Source organism: Sorghum bicolor, chromosome 2 (assembly GCF_000003195.3).
Source record: "Sorghum bicolor cultivar BTx623 chromosome 2, Sorghum_bicolor_NCBIv3, whole genome shotgun sequence".
NCBI lineage: Eukaryota > Viridiplantae > Streptophyta > Magnoliopsida > Poales > Poaceae > Sorghum > Sorghum bicolor.
This window is the reverse complement of record NC_012871.2, coordinates 10,435,056-10,452,050: the sequence shown is the minus strand read 5'-3', so window position 1 is coordinate 10,452,050 and position 16,995 is coordinate 10,435,056. Positions and strand designations below refer to the sequence as shown.

Here is a 16,995-nt window from a genome sequence, read left to right as displayed (position 1 = left end):
CAATCTAGCTATAGCACACTAACATGATAGGGTCCTTATGATAGCACACTATCACTCACCTTAGAATCGTTGCTAACGTAAAAGCTCATGGGGGATAAAAACTTCCTAAATGCTTTAAGGTAGATGGACTTCAACTCTCCACCTTCAATGATGCTCCTTGTCGATGTAGAACCATGATCATGACAGACATCATCGAGGATCTTCGAGGAACGAGGGGTTTCGGTGAAAAGTTTTGTTTTTCTTTTAGAAAATACCAAGGTGGAGGAAGACAAGATAAGTTTTCATCAAAATAATTTTGTAAAAGCGACCATTTCTATCTAGGCAAAGCGTCCTACAGTCAACATTGCTCTGATACCAATCTGTCGCACCTGGTTTTCCAAAGAAGACCAAGCGCTAACTATATGTGTGCCCAGGATGTCCACACGACACATATAGCGACAAATATGGAGAATATCAAGAACAATGCTTTATTATATATCGAAACATAGTTACAACATGGGCTTACATCTATTACAAAGCATAGCGGAAACTGATCCTATTCTTCACTTTGGGTCTCCATTTTCCACAGGGACGGTTGACTGGGGGTACACTCGCCTAGTACTCCTGGAACATCTCAAGGAACTCCGCCTTTGTATCACCATCTGGTACCCATCCGGGATTTTTGATTGTTGAATGTAAAGCAAGTGTGAGCGCACCATACTCAACAAGTATAACATGAGGGGATGCAAGGCTCAAAAGGCTTGACTTGGTTTGACTGCAATAAGCATTTTTAGTTGGTCATATTTTATTATTAGACCTATGTTTCTAGGTTATACTTAAGCTCCCAAGATGATAAGTATAATAATTATCATCAAGATTAATGATCACCCAAACCATCCATAGAACCATCTATCTCGAAAAGGATCCAGGCCGCTCGTGACCGAGAGCACGGCTGATATATCAGTTTTTATAACTCTGCAGAGTATGTACATCTTTACCCATGAGTCGTGATTGCCCTTTGCCCGAGGGGGCCAACCTCTTGACTCACTTCCACGGTAAGTCGGCAGGGATCACTACGTAACCTTTCACTAGACACCCTAACTAGTTAGTGGCCGCGAGGTTTCAGCGGCAAGTGTGCATAGAGACCTCCTCCAAGAGGCACATGTGGTCGCGGCACTGTACACACCAAGGTAGGAGCAAAACTATACACCATGAGGCACCCCCCTCTTGCGCCTTTCGGTAACCACTAACAAGCTAGAGACGTACTAGATACTTGATTAAGATCAGAGCCATGTGATTCTCATGGTTGTACTGTAAGTCCTGGGTTGCCGCTTTAAGATTCAGTCCTTACGGAGGGCAGACTAGAGCACCCAAAAAGGCCCAATGCTCTAGCCCCCTGATATCCATATTGCTAGAAAGCATCATTATAATATTGATTCCATAATCATTAATCAATATTAATATTATACAGTTTGGTGATTGCAGACTAAGCAAACTACCCATGTGCATAACCCTAGGGTAAACAAGGATACAAGATACAATAGTTCTAGGTAAAGTCCTTAGGGGTTTATCATATTAGACACATGCACATGAAGAGGTGATTAAGTAGTTATTAGGTAACAAAGGAACTCATGTTACACTTGCCTTCCAAAACATTTGCCGATGGTTCCACTTCTCAAAGATATACTCCTCATGTAGCTCCACTTCTAACATCAGCAAACAATCAATACAAGCATCACAAGAGAACCTAAAAACAATACACCAAGCATTACAAAATAAGACTTTAAGATTTTAAACACACAAGGCAAGCAACTATGAGCATTTGAGCGCATAAACAACTAAACAGAACTGTGGTTTAAAAGACAATGAAAGTTCAAAGGTAGAAGTTGGAAGGTTTGGTAAATGATAGGAATAGAATAGACATTGTGAAGGATGAAGTAAGCATATGAAAATTCAAGAGCTAGGTAACAAGAGATGCCTATGAGAGCCTGATGAGATGGAACATATACATGGCAAGGGCTACACAATAGTGAGATGGTATGGTGAGATACTAACAAGAATATTTATTTCTTGACATAGAACATGAAGACCTAAAAACAATGGTGGTGGTTGGTTAGGATCGAATTTGCCAACAACGAGAAGATGATGGATACAAGGCGAAAGGTGAAGATGAACCTTATAGTGCAGGTTTGGCAAACTACTGTAGGATATGATGATGATCATTTGGATTGGTGAAATGGATACTTTGGAACATATTTAGACAAGTGGCTGCAGCAGTGTGAATGCTACATAAAAGGGTAACATGGCGAGACACCGGTGCACGTAGGTTGTGCACGACAGCGGACAACAACCTTTATGATCACTGATGGTATACTCTTATCAGCACATATTAGCAATCCATGTCGTGGGGTCTCTACAGACCGTATGAGTTATGTTCTAGTAAACGGGAATGGTGGTTTGGCCATCTGTTAGCCAGAAAACGCAAACATAGGATGGGTGACATGGCTGATTTCTGGACAGCAGGAGTAGCAGTTGCCATGGCCTCGATATCTCGGCCATTATGGCACTTATGGACAAGCCAACTCACAGAGGTATATGCGAGTTCATGATACACAAGTGGGTAAAAGGATTTGACAAACGTAGTAGTGGATTTTCGGGAACGTACTCGCCAATCGGCTGCAGCGCGGCTGCAGGGCAGCAAAGACAGCGAGCACAAGAAAAATGATATCTCTTTTATCTTGAATCCTATTGCCATGAAATTTCTTAGGTGTGTGTGCAAGGATATAAAACACACTGTGGTCGAACAACATGGTCAGTGGAGCGAGGGAATAATGGGAACATGCATGCCAACCGGCAGGAATGCTGCTGCAGGGCAGCAGGGACAGTGAGCATAAGAAGAAGTGAATATCCCTTTCATCTTAGATTCTATGGGCATGAAAATTTACAGAGACGTGGGCAAATATGTGATACATTTGTGGATCCAAGGGATTGTCAAATGGATTTGTGGATTGTCCAGAATATGCATGCCAATCGGCAAGGGTGCTGCTGCATAGATGCAGGAGCAGCAAGCACAACGATATCAATAACTCCGGCACCATGGCTCCTATGACCAAACTGATTTGTAGAGGTGTGTAAAACATCAAGATCTATATCATGATCAAAAGGTTTGATGACTAGAGGCATGGATCACTGGGAATGTGAACGGTAACCGGCAGCAGCACTGCTGTCCAAAATGGACAGCAACACAATTGCAGTGATACTTTGCCGGAATTCTATCAAATATGAACTAGGGTGCGTGTATTGCAATTGGGATCAACATAAAAGATACAAAGGATGTTGATTCCTCACATTGGACTTTCGTGGTGGCAAGGAGGAAACTATCAGTGGCAGTGACAATGAAAGGTAGATGCAGGGCTGCTGCTTATGTGTAACAGCAGGGGTACTACAGCTACATCTTGGCGCCGGAGATGATCATGAGTGCATCCTCAAAGTTCTGTGATGAGAGAAGATCAAGACAGGGCTGATATGAATCACACATAGAGAGAGAGGGTCGACCTTGCTGTTTGTTGAGAGCCAGCGGCAGCGTCAACGTGGCCACTGGGATCGATGCTAGCAGCACGTTCATAGAGACGACATAGATAATTCGACCTTCGAGATGATCTGCACCAAACCAGTGATCAAGGAGATGGATGAGCGAGGGAGGTGCAGCAAGATCAGAGATGGAAGAGGGAGGGGCGACCTCACCACATGCTGTACAAGAACGGTGGCGATGACGACATGATATGGCAGGACAATCGACTCGCATTGCTGCTGATCGGAGTGGCTTCTATCGCAGCAGGATGATCATCACTCCTGTTACAGGAAAGGAACAACAGCAATGATCTCTCCCAAATCCTTGCTGTGTTCTTGGGAAGGAAAACAAGAGGATGAATTCAGTTCTAATCACCGATGCACTCTATTTTGATGGAGAAGGAGAGAAAGGTAGGGAAGAGAAGGGGGCGCCCATGGAGGTGGAAAGGAAGAGGATGAGGACTGCTTCTCTGGTGCTTGCGTGAGGGAGAGAGGAGAGGAGGAGGCGCCATCTGGTGGAAGAAGAAAGAAATGAGGGGACTCCTTCCTGGTGCTTGCGTGGTGAAGAGAAAAGAAGAAAAATATAGCTGCCACTTGTTGCATGGGTGCATGCAATTGAAGTGAGATAAATTGGAGTTATCAAGAGGGGAATGAAGAGGGGTGTGCTGCATGGTTAATGCGTGAGAAATAGAGGAGAGAGTGGATATTTCATCAGCTTTCATTTTTGCATTTAGGGAGTGGTAAAGAAGAATAAAAATGGAGCTTATAAAAGGAATTAAGGGTGAGGGCTGCTGTTATTTTAGATGAGGGAGAGAGGGCAGGCGCCATCAGATTGTGTGTGAGTGAAAGGAGAACAAGCATGTTGGGCTAAGATTATGGATTTGAACATGAGATGAGAGAATGTGCAGCAATGATTTGGTTTGGTCGCTTAGTGATACAGATGTGAAATTTGGGCTGCGCGGGAAGGTTATGCGATGGAGATATGTTGACATGAGCTTTACCCAAAATGGAATTAGAATGGATAAGAAACAATGTCTGATATGACTCTAAAAAATGATGATAGAATTATGTGAGGAACAAAAGAAATGATGACTGGTCATCTAACATAGATTTATGGATTTGGACAAGATGTTTGGAAAGATGAGACTGGGATCAAACCCTTAGCGTATTTGAAAACAAATAAATTCATTTTTCAAGCATAAACACTGTGCAATGGCATGAGTGCAACAAACCACTAAGTTAAATTGCAAAAATTTTAGAAACTCACATTTTTTCCACTACCTAAAAATATAGACAACATAACTAAAGTTGGAATATTTTATAACATTATAAAATCTTTGGCTTTATTTTTAGTGTTTTCTAAGTCACATCCCAAAGTAGGAATTTTGGGGTGTGACAACTCTACCCCCCTTAACAGGAATCTCGCCCCGAGATTCCTTGTAGCTACACTCATTAAAAAAACCAAATCATACAAGTTCATCATGGCAAAACAATCAATCTAGCTATAGCACACTAACATGATAGGGTCCTTATGATAGCACACTATCACTCACCTTAGAATCGTTGCTAACGTAAAAGCTCATGGGGGATAAAAACTTCCTAAATGCTTTAAGGTAGATGGACTTCAACTCTCCACCTTCAATGATGCTCCTTGTCGATGTAGAACCATGATCATGACAGACATCATCGAGGATCTTCGAGGAACGAGGGGTTTCGGTGAAAAGTTTTGTTTTTCTTTTAGAAAATACCAAGGTGGAGGAAGACAAGATAAGTTTTCATCAAAATAATTTTGTAAAAGCGACCATTTCTATCTAGGCAAAGCGTCCTACAGTCAACATTGCTCTGATACCAATCTGTCGCACCTGGTTTTCCAAAGAAGACCAAGCGCTAACTATATGTGTGCCCAGGATGTCCACACGACACATATAGCGACAAATATGGAGAATATCAAGAACAATGCTTTATTATATATCGAAACATAGTTACAACATGGGCTTACATCTATTACAAAGCATAGCGGAAACTGATCCTATTCTTCACTTTGGGTCTCCATTTTCCACAGGGACGGTTGACTGGGGGTACACTCGCCTAGTACTCCTGGAACATCTCAAGGAACTCCGCCTTTGTATCACCATCTGGTACCCATCCGGGATTTTTGATTGTTGAATGTAAAGCAAGTGTGAGCGCACCATACTCAACAAGTATAACATGAGGGGATGCAAGGCTCAAAAGGCTTGACTTGGTTTGACTGCAATAAGCATTTTTAGTTGGTCATATTTTATTATTAGACCTATGTTTCTAGGTTATACTTAAGCTCCCAAGATGATAAGTATAATAATTATCATCAAGATTAATGATCACCCAAACCATCCATAGAACCATCTATCTCGAAAAGGATCCAGGCCGCTCGTGACCGAGAGCACGGCTGATATATCAGTTTTTATAACTCTGCAGAGTATGTACATCTTTACCCATGAGTCGTGATTGCCCTTTGCCCGAGGGGGCCAACCTCTTGACTCACTTCCACGGTAAGTCGGCAGGGATCACTACGTAACCTTTCACTAGACACCCTAACTAGTTAGTGGCCGCGAGGTTTCAGCGGCAAGTGTGCATAGAGACCTCCTCCAAGAGGCACATGTGGTCGCGGCACTGTACACACCAAGGTAGGAGCAAAACTATACACCATGAGGCACCCCCCTCTTGCGCCTTTCGGTAACCACTAACAAGCTAGAGACGTACTAGATACTTGATTAAGATCAGAGCCATGTGATTCTCATGGTTGTACTGTAAGTCCTGGGTTGCCGCTTTAAGATTCAGTCCTTACGGAGGGCAGACTAGAGCACCCAAAAAGGCCCAATGCTCTAGCCCCCTGATATCCATATTGCTAGAAAGCATCATTATAATATTGATTCCATAATCATTAATCAATATTAATATTATACAGTTTGGTGATTGCAGACTAAGCAAACTACCCATGTGCATAACCCTAGGGTAAACAAGGATACAAGATACAATAGTTCTAGGTAAAGTCCTTAGGGGTTTATCATATTAGACACATGCACATGAAGAGGTGATTAAGTAGTTATTAGGTAACAAAGGAACTCATGTTACACTTGCCTTCCAAAACACTTGCCGATGGTTCCACTTCTCAAAGATATACTCCTCATGTAGCTCCACTTCTAACATCAGCAAACAATCAATACAAGCATCACAAGAGAACCTAAAAACAATACACCAAGCATTACAAAATAAGACTTTAAGATTTTAAACACACAAGGCAAGCAACTATGAGCATTTGAGCGCATAAACAACTAAACAGAACTATGGTTTAAAAGACAATGAAAGTTCAAAGGTAGAAGTTGGAAGGTTTGGTAAATGATAGGAATAGAATAGACATTGTGAAGGATGAAGTAAGCATATGAAAATTCAAGAGCTAGGTAACAAGAGATGCCTATGAGAGCCTGATGAGATGGAACATATACATGGCAAGGGCTACACAATAGTGAGATGGTATGGTGAGATACTAACAAGAATATTTATTTCTTGACATAGAACATGAAGACCTAAAAACAATGGTGGTGGTTGGTTAGGATCGAATTTGCCAACAACGAGAAGATGATGGATACAAGGCGAAAGGTGAAGATGAACCTTATAGTGCAGGTTTGGCAAACTACTGTAGGATATGATGATGATCATTTGGATTGGTGAAATGGATACTTTGGAACATATTTAGACAAGTGGCTGCAGCAGTGTGAATGCTACATAAAAGGGTAACATGGCGAGACACCGGTGCACGTAGGTTGTGCACGACAGCGGACAACAACCTTTATGATCACTGATGGTATACTCTTATCAGCACATATTAGCAATCCATGTCGTGGGGTCTCTACAGACCGTATGAGTTATGTTCTAGTAAACGGGAATGGTGGTTTGGCCATCTGTTAGCCAGAAAACGCAAACATAGGATGGGTGACATGGCTGATTTCTGGACAGCAGGAGTAGCAGTTGCCATGGCCTCGATATCTCGGCCATTATGGCACTTATGGACAAGCCAACTCACAGAGGTATATGCGAGTTCATGATACACAAGTGGGTAAAAGGATTTGACAAACGTAGTAGTGGATTTTCGGGAACGTACTCGCCAATCGGCTGCAGCGCGGCTGCAGGGCAGCAAAGACAGCGAGCACAAGAAAAATGATATCTCTTTTATCTTGAATCCTATTGCCATGAAATTTCTTAGGTGTGTGTGCAAGGATATAAAACACACTGTGGTCGAACAACATGGTCAGTGGAGCGAGGGAATAATGGGAACATGCATGCCAACCGGCAGGAATGCTGCTGCAGGGCAGCAGGGACAGTGAGCATAAGAAGAAGTGAATATCCCTTTCATCTTAGATTCTATGGGCATGAAAATTTACAGAGACGTGGGCAAATATGTGATACATTTGTGGATCCAAGGGATTGTCAAATGGATTTGTGGATTGTCCAGAATATGCATGCCAATCGGCAAGGGTGCTGCTGCATAGATGCAGGAGCAGCAAGCACAACGATATCAATAACTCCGGCACCATGGCTCCTATGACCAAACTGATTTGTAGAGGTGTGTAAAACATCAAGATCTATATCATGATCAAAAGGTTTGATGACTAGAGGCATGGATCACTGGGAATGTGAACGGTAACCGGCAGCAGCACTGCTGTCCAAAATGGACAGCAACACAATTGCAGTGATACTTTGCCGGAATTCTATCAAATATGAACTAGGGTGCGTGTATTGCAATTGGGATCAACATAAAAGATACAAAGGATGTTGATTCCTCACATTGGACTTTCGTGGTGGCAAGGAGGAAACTATCAGTGGCAGTGACAATGAAAGGTAGATGCAGGGCTGCTGCTTATGTGTAACAGCAGGGGTACTACAGCTACATCTTGGCGCCGGAGATGATCATGAGTGCATCCTCAAAGTTCTGTGATGAGAGAAGATCAAGACAGGGCTGATATGAATCACACATAGAGAGAGAGGGTCGACCTTGCTGTTTGTTGAGAGCCAGCGGCAGCGTCAACGTGGCCACTGGGATCGATGCTAGCAGCACGTTCATAGAGACGACATAGATAATTCGACCTTCGAGATGATCTGCACCAAACCAGTGATCAAGGAGATGGATGAGCGAGGGAGGTGCAGCAAGATCAGAGATGGAAGAGGGAGGGGCGACCTCACCACATGCTGTACAAGAACGGTGGCGATGACGACATGATATGGCAGGACAATCGACTCGCATTGCTGCTGATCGGAGTGGCTTCTATCGCAGCAGGATGATCATCACTCCTGTTACAGGAAAGGAACAACAGCAATGATCTCTCCCAAATCCTTGCTGTGTTCTTGGGAAGGAAAACAAGAGGATGAATTCAGTTCTAATCACCGATGCACTCTATTTTGATGGAGAAGGAGAGAAAGGTAGGGAAGAGAAGGGGGCGCCCATGGAGGTGGAAAGGAAGAGGATGAGGACTGCTTCTCTGGTGCTTGCGTGAGGGAGAGAGGAGAGGAGGAGGCGCCATCTGGTGGAAGAAGAAAGAAATGAGGGGACTCCTTCCTGGTGCTTGCGTGGTGAAGAGAAAAGAAGAAAAATATAGCTGCCACTTGTTGCATGGGTGCATGCAATTGAAGTGAGATAAATTGGAGTTATCAAGAGGGGAATGAAGAGGGGTGTGCTGCATGGTTAATGCGTGAGAAATAGAGGAGAGAGTGGATATTTCATCAGCTTTCATTTTTGCATTTAGGGAGTGGTAAAGAAGAATAAAAATGGAGCTTATAAAAGGAATTAAGGGTGAGGGCTGCTGTTATTTTAGATGAGGGAGAGAGGGCAGGCGCCATCAGATTGTGTGTGAGTGAAAGGAGAACAAGCATGTTGGGCTAAGATTATGGATTTGAACATGAGATGAGAGAATGTGCAGCAATGATTTGGTTTGGTCGCTTAGTGATACAGATGTGAAATTTGGGCTGCGCGGGAAGGTTATGCGATGGAGATATGTTGACATGAGCTTTACCCAAAATGGAATTAGAATGGATAAGAAACAATGTCTGATATGACTCTAAAAAATGATGATAGAATTATGTGAGGAACAAAAGAAATGATGACTGGTCATCTAACATAGATTTATGGATTTGGACAAGATGTTTGGAAAGATGAGACTGGGATCAAACCCTTAGCGTATTTGAAAACAAATAAATTCATTTTTCAAGCATAAACACTGTGCAATGGCATGAGTGCAACAAACCACTAAGTTAAATTGCAAAAATTTTAGAAACTCACATTTTTTCCACTACCTAAAAATATAGACAACATAACTAAAGTTGGAATATTTTATAACATTATAAAATCTTTGGCTTTATTTTTAGTGTTTTCTAAGTCACATCCCAAAGTAGGAATTTTGGGGTGTGACAACTCTACCCCCCTTAACAGGAATCTCGCCCCGAGATTCCTTGTAGCTACACTCATTAAAAAAACCAAATCATACAAGTTCATCATGGCAAAACAATCAATCTAGCTATAGCACACTAACATGATAGGGTCCTTATGATAGCACACTATCACTCACCTTAGAATCGTTGCTAACGTAAAAGCTCATGGGGGATAAAAACTTCCTAAATGCTTTAAGGTAGATGGACTTCAACTCTCCACCTTCAATGATGCTCCTTGTCGATGTAGAACCATGATCATGACAGACATCATCGAGGATCTTCGAGGAACGAGGGGTTTCGGTGAAAAGTTTTGTTTTTCTTTTAGAAAATACCAAGGTGGAGGAAGACAAGATAAGTTTTCATCAAAATAATTTTGTAAAAGCGACCATTTCTATCTAGGCAAAGCGTCCTACAGTCAACATTGCTCTGATACCAATCTGTCGCACCTGGTTTTCCAAAGAAGACCAAGCGCTAACTATATGTGTGCCCAGGATGTCCACACGACACATATAGCGACAAATATGGAGAATATCAAGAACAATGCTTTATTATATATCGAAACATAGTTACAACATGGGCTTACATCTATTACAAAGCATAGCGGAAACTGATCCTATTCTTCACTTTGGGTCTCCATTTTCCACAGGGACGGTTGACTGGGGGTACACTCGCCTAGTACTCCTGGAACATCTCAAGGAACTCCGCCTTTGTATCACCATCTGGTACCCATCCGGGATTTTTGATTGTTGAATGTAAAGCAAGTGTGAGCGCACCATACTCAACAAGTATAACATGAGGGGATGCAAGGCTCAAAAGGCTTGACTTGGTTTGACTGCAATAAGCATTTTTAGTTGGTCATATTTTATTATTAGACCTATGTTTCTAGGTTATACTTAAGCTCCCAAGATGATAAGTATAATAATTATCATCAAGATTAATGATCACCCAAACCATCCATAGAACCATCTATCTCGAAAAGGATCCAGGCCGCTCGTGACCGAGAGCACGGCTGATATATCAGTTTTTATAACTCTGCAGAGTATGTACATCTTTACCCATGAGTCGTGATTGCCCTTTGCCCGAGGGGGCCAACCTCTTGACTCACTTCCACGGTAAGTCGGCAGGGATCACTACGTAACCTTTCACTAGACACCCTAACTAGTTAGTGGCCGCGAGGTTTCAGCGGCAAGTGTGCATAGAGACCTCCTCCAAGAGGCACATGTGGTCGCGGCACTGTACACACCAAGGTAGGAGCAAAACTATACACCATGAGGCACCCCCCTCTTGCGCCTTTCGGTAACCACTAACAAGCTAGAGACGTACTAGATACTTGATTAAGATCAGAGCCATGTGATTCTCATGGTTGTACTGTAAGTCCTGGGTTGCCGCTTTAAGATTCAGTCCTTACGGAGGGCAGACTAGAGCACCCAAAAAGGCCCAATGCTCTAGCCCCCTGATATCCATATTGCTAGAAAGCATCATTATAATATTGATTCCATAATCATTAATCAATATTAATATTATACAGTTTGGTGATTGCAGACTAAGCAAACTACCCATGTGCATAACCCTAGGGTAAACAAGGATACAAGATACAATAGTTCTAGGTAAAGTCCTTAGGGGTTTATCATATTAGACACATGCACATGAAGAGGTGATTAAGTAGTTATTAGGTAACAAAGGAACTCATGTTACACTTGCCTTCCAAAACACTTGCCGATGGTTCCACTTCTCAAAGATATACTCCTCATGTAGCTCCACTTCTAACATCAGCAAACAATCAATACAAGCATCACAAGAGAACCTAAAAACAATACACCAAGCATTACAAAATAAGACTTTAAGATTTTAAACACACAAGGCAAGCAACTATGAGCATTTGAGCGCATAAACAACTAAACAGAACTATGGTTTAAAAGACAATGAAAGTTCAAAGGTAGAAGTTGGAAGGTTTGGTAAATGATAGGAATAGAATAGACATTGTGAAGGATGAAGTAAGCATATGAAAATTCAAGAGCTAGGTAACAAGAGATGCCTATGAGAGCCTGATGAGATGGAACATATACATGGCAAGGGCTACACAATAGTGAGATGGTATGGTGAGATACTAACAAGAATATTTATTTCTTGACATAGAACATGAAGACCTAAAAACAATGGTGGTGGTTGGTTAGGATCGAATTTGCCAACAACGAGAAGATGATGGATACAAGGCGAAAGGTGAAGATGAACCTTATAGTGCAGGTTTGGCAAACTACTGTAGGATATGATGATGATCATTTGGATTGGTGAAATGGATACTTTGGAACATATTTAGACAAGTGGCTGCAGCAGTGTGAATGCTACATAAAAGGGTAACATGGCGAGACACCGGTGCACGTAGGTTGTGCACGACAGCGGACAACAACCTTTATGATCACTGATGGTATACTCTTATCAGCACATATTAGCAATCCATGTCGTGGGGTCTCTACAGACCGTATGAGTTATGTTCTAGTAAACGGGAATGGTGGTTTGGCCATCTGTTAGCCAGAAAACGCAAACATAGGATGGGTGACATGGCTGATTTCTGGACAGCAGGAGTAGCAGTTGCCATGGCCTCGATATCTCGGCCATTATGGCACTTATGGACAAGCCAACTCACAGAGGTATATGCGAGTTCATGATACACAAGTGGGTAAAAGGATTTGACAAACGTAGTAGTGGATTTTCGGGAACGTACTCGCCAATCGGCTGCAGCGCGGCTGCAGGGCAGCAAAGACAGCGAGCACAAGAAAAATGATATCTCTTTTATCTTGAATCCTATTGCCATGAAATTTCTTAGGTGTGTGTGCAAGGATATAAAACACACTGTGGTCGAACAACATGGTCAGTGGAGCGAGGGAATAATGGGAACATGCATGCCAACCGGCAGGAATGCTGCTGCAGGGCAGCAGGGACAGTGAGCATAAGAAGAAGTGAATATCCCTTTCATCTTAGATTCTATGGGCATGAAAATTTACAGAGACGTGGGCAAATATGTGATACATTTGTGGATCCAAGGGATTGTCAAATGGATTTGTGGATTGTCCAGAATATGCATGCCAATCGGCAAGGGTGCTGCTGCATAGATGCAGGAGCAGCAAGCACAACGATATCAATAACTCCGGCACCATGGCTCCTATGACCAAACTGATTTGTAGAGGTGTGTAAAACATCAAGATCTATATCATGATCAAAAGGTTTGATGACTAGAGGCATGGATCACTGGGAATGTGAACGGTAACCGGCAGCAGCACTGCTGTCCAAAATGGACAGCAACACAATTGCAGTGATACTTTGCCGGAATTCTATCAAATATGAACTAGGGTGCGTGTATTGCAATTGGGATCAACATAAAAGATACAAAGGATGTTGATTCCTCACATTGGACTTTCGTGGTGGCAAGGAGGAAACTATCAGTGGCAGTGACAATGAAAGGTAGATGCAGGGCTGCTGCTTATGTGTAACAGCAGGGGTACTACAGCTACATCTTGGCGCCGGAGATGATCATGAGTGCATCCTCAAAGTTCTGTGATGAGAGAAGATCAAGACAGGGCTGATATGAATCACACATAGAGAGAGAGGGTCGACCTTGCTGTTTGTTGAGAGCCAGCGGCAGCGTCAACGTGGCCACTGGGATCGATGCTAGCAGCACGTTCATAGAGACGACATAGATAATTCGACCTTCGAGATGATCTGCACCAAACCAGTGATCAAGGAGATGGATGAGCGAGGGAGGTGCAGCAAGATCAGAGATGGAAGAGGGAGGGGCGACCTCACCACATGCTGTACAAGAACGGTGGCGATGACGACATGATATGGCAGGACAATCGACTCGCATTGCTGCTGATCGGAGTGGCTTCTATCGCAGCAGGATGATCATCACTCCTGTTACAGGAAAGGAACAACAGCAATGATCTCTCCCAAATCCTTGCTGTGTTCTTGGGAAGGAAAACAAGAGGATGAATTCAGTTCTAATCACCGATGCACTCTATTTTGATGGAGAAGGAGAGAAAGGTAGGGAAGAGAAGGGGGCGCCCATGGAGGTGGAAAGGAAGAGGATGAGGACTGCTTCTCTGGTGCTTGCGTGAGGGAGAGAGGAGAGGAGGAGGTGCCATCTGGTGGAAGAAGAAAGAAATGAGGGGACTCCTTCCTGGTGCTTGCGTGGTGAAGAGAAAAGAAGAAAAATATAGCTGCCACTTGTTGCATGGGTGCATGCAATTGAAGTGAGATAAATTGGAGTTATCAAGAGGGGAATGAAGAGGGGTGTGCTGCATGGTTAATGCGTGAGAAATAGAGGAGAGAGTGGATATTTCATCAGCTTTCATTTTTGCATTTAGGGAGTGGTAAAGAAGAATAAAAATGGAGCTTATAAAAGGAATTAAGGGTGAGGGCTGCTGTTATTTTAGATGAGGGAGAGAGGGCAGGCGCCATCAGATTGTGTGTGAGTGAAAGGAGAACAAGCATGTTGGGCTAAGATTATGGATTTGAACATGAGATGAGAGAATGTGCAGCAATGATTTGGTTTGGTCGCTTAGTGATACAGATGTGAAATTTGGGCTGCGCGGGAAGGTTATGCGATGGAGATATGTTGACATGAGCTTTACCCAAAATGGAATTAGAATGGATAAGAAACAATGTCTGATATGACTCTAAAAAATGATGATAGAATTATGTGAGGAACAAAAGAAATGATGACTGGTCATCTAACATAGATTTATGGATTTGGACAAGATGTTTGGAAAGATGAGACTGGGATCAAACCCTTAGCGTATTTGAAAACAAATAAATTCATTTTTCAAGCATAAACACTGTGCAATGGCATGAGTGCAACAAACCACTAAGTTAAATTGCAAAAATTTTAGAAACTCACATTTTTTCCACTACCTAAAAATATAGACAACATAACTAAAGTTGGAATATTTTATAACATTATAAAATCTTTGGCTTTATTTTTAGTGTTTTCTAAGTCACATCCCAAAGTAGGAATTTTGGGGTGTGACAACTGTGTAGTGAAGTTTGCCACCTCCTCCCTCAGGTATGCCTCTGCAACGGAAGCCTCAATTCTGGCTTTATTTGTACATTTCTTGCGAAGAGTCTTCAGTACCCTCTCCACTGTAAAACACCAGCGAAACTGCACAGGCCCCCCCAAACGTACTTCAGTGGGAAGGTGCACGATCAAATGCTGCATCGACAAGAAAAAGCCCGGTGGGAAGATCTTCTCCAGCTTACAGACCAACACAGGTGCCTGTTTTTCTAACTCTATAGCGACGTTTCGAGATACCTCCTTAGCACACAACAGGCGGAAGAAATAGCTCAACTCAGCCAACACTTTCCAGACATGTTCAGGGACATACCCACTGACCATTGCAGGGAGAAGCCGCTCAATCCATACATGGTAGTCATGACTCTTCATCCCGTTGACTCGCAAAGTGGTTAAGTTCACACCTCTGCTCAGATTAGCGGCATAGCCATCTGGAAACATCAAGTTCTTGATCCATTCAAGCACTTCCCTTCTCGCATCTATTTTCAAGACGAAATCCACCTTAGGCTTTTTCCACTTCTTGTTTTGACCACTAGGAGGTTGCATCTCTTGTTTATTTCTATCGCATAACGTCGACAAGTCCACTCTAGCCTTAACATTGTCCTTCGATTTCTCTATGTTCATAAGAGTGCCCCAAAGGGCCTCGGCGATATTCTTTTCAGTGTGCATTACATCAATGTTATGCGGCAAAAGAAGGTCATCAAAATAGGGCAGCCTGGTCAACCCGGACTTATGAGTCCACATATGTTGCACACCATAACCCACAAAACCACCTCCTTCGGCGGGCACAAGAGCATCAATCTGAGCACGAATCTCGGCACCACTCTTGATGTGGGGTTTAGGGTCTGTCACTACCACACCTTTTCTAAAGTTCTTCACGTCCCTTCTGAATGGATGGCCAGCAGGAAGAAACTGACGATGCTGGTCAAACGACGAATACTTGCCACCCTTTTTCAACCAAATAAACCTCACAGCTTCCATGCATACGGGACATGGAAACTTCCCGTGAACACACCAGGCGCAGAATAACCCGTACGCCAAGAAATCATGTAGAGAGTAGTGATACCAAACATACAGTTTGAAGCTTGACCTTGTAGCTCGGTCGTATGTCCATACCCCTTCCCAAGCTTCAATCAATTCGTGAATCAGAGGCTCCATGAAGACCCCCATGTTGCTCCCTGGGTGTCCAGGAATTATCAAGGACAGAAAAACGTTTTGTCGTTGGAAAGCAATGCCAGGGGGAAGGTTGAGAGGGATAGTGAACACAGGCCAACATGTGTATGGGGAAGACATCATTCCATAAGGATTGAATCCATCTGTTGCAAAGGCCACACGTACATTCCGAGCCTCAGCTGCTTTCTCAGGATGTCGATCATTAAAGTATTGCCATGCTTCAGCATCGGATGGATGGACCATCTTGTCCGGATGGTACCGCTTGCCATTCTTATGCCAAGTCATCTGTTTCGCAGTTTCCTCGATCATGAAAAGTCGTTGGATCCTCGCCATGAAAGGAAGGTGACGTAACACTCTAGCGGGGATGGTAAGCTGCACCTTCTGGCCATCACCGGATACTGCCTTGAGGTATCTTGAGGCACCACACTTCGGACAGTACTTTGCATTCTCGTGTTCTTTCCGAAATAGGACGCAACCTTTCGGACAACAATGTATCTTATCATATGGCATCTTGAGCGCACGAAGGAGTTTTTCTTACTCGTACAAGTTGGGGGCAGAATATGATCCTTCGGTAGCATGGTGGCAAACACAGTCAACATCTTATCGAAGCCTTCTCGACTCAGGTTCAGCTCAGCCTTCAGCCCAATCACACGCCCAATGCCATCCAGCTGAGAAATAGTTGTATGCTCGTGAAGGGGTTTAGACACCGACTCCAACATTTTGTAGAAGGCTTCTACGTTTGCCTCCAT

General features: G+C 43.2%; 3 long non-coding RNA genes across 3 annotated transcripts; all 3 read right to left on the bottom strand.

Moving 5' to 3' along the window:
- LOC110432179 lies at nucleotides 2,609-3,970 on the bottom strand. Its single transcript, XR_002449592.1, has 2 exons — nucleotides 3,724-3,970; nucleotides 2,609-3,639 (listed from the first exon to the last, which is right to left on the bottom strand). It is a non-coding gene; the product is annotated as an uncharacterized LOC110432179 (long non-coding RNA).
- Nucleotides 7,652-9,013, bottom strand: LOC110432176. The gene is made up of 2 exons (XR_002449582.1): nucleotides 8,767-9,013; nucleotides 7,652-8,682 (listed from the first exon to the last, which is right to left on the bottom strand). It is a non-coding gene; the product is annotated as an uncharacterized LOC110432176 (long non-coding RNA).
- LOC110432173 lies at nucleotides 12,695-14,056 on the bottom strand. Its single transcript, XR_002449581.1, has 2 exons — nucleotides 13,810-14,056; nucleotides 12,695-13,725 (listed from the first exon to the last, which is right to left on the bottom strand). It is a non-coding gene; the product is annotated as an uncharacterized LOC110432173 (long non-coding RNA).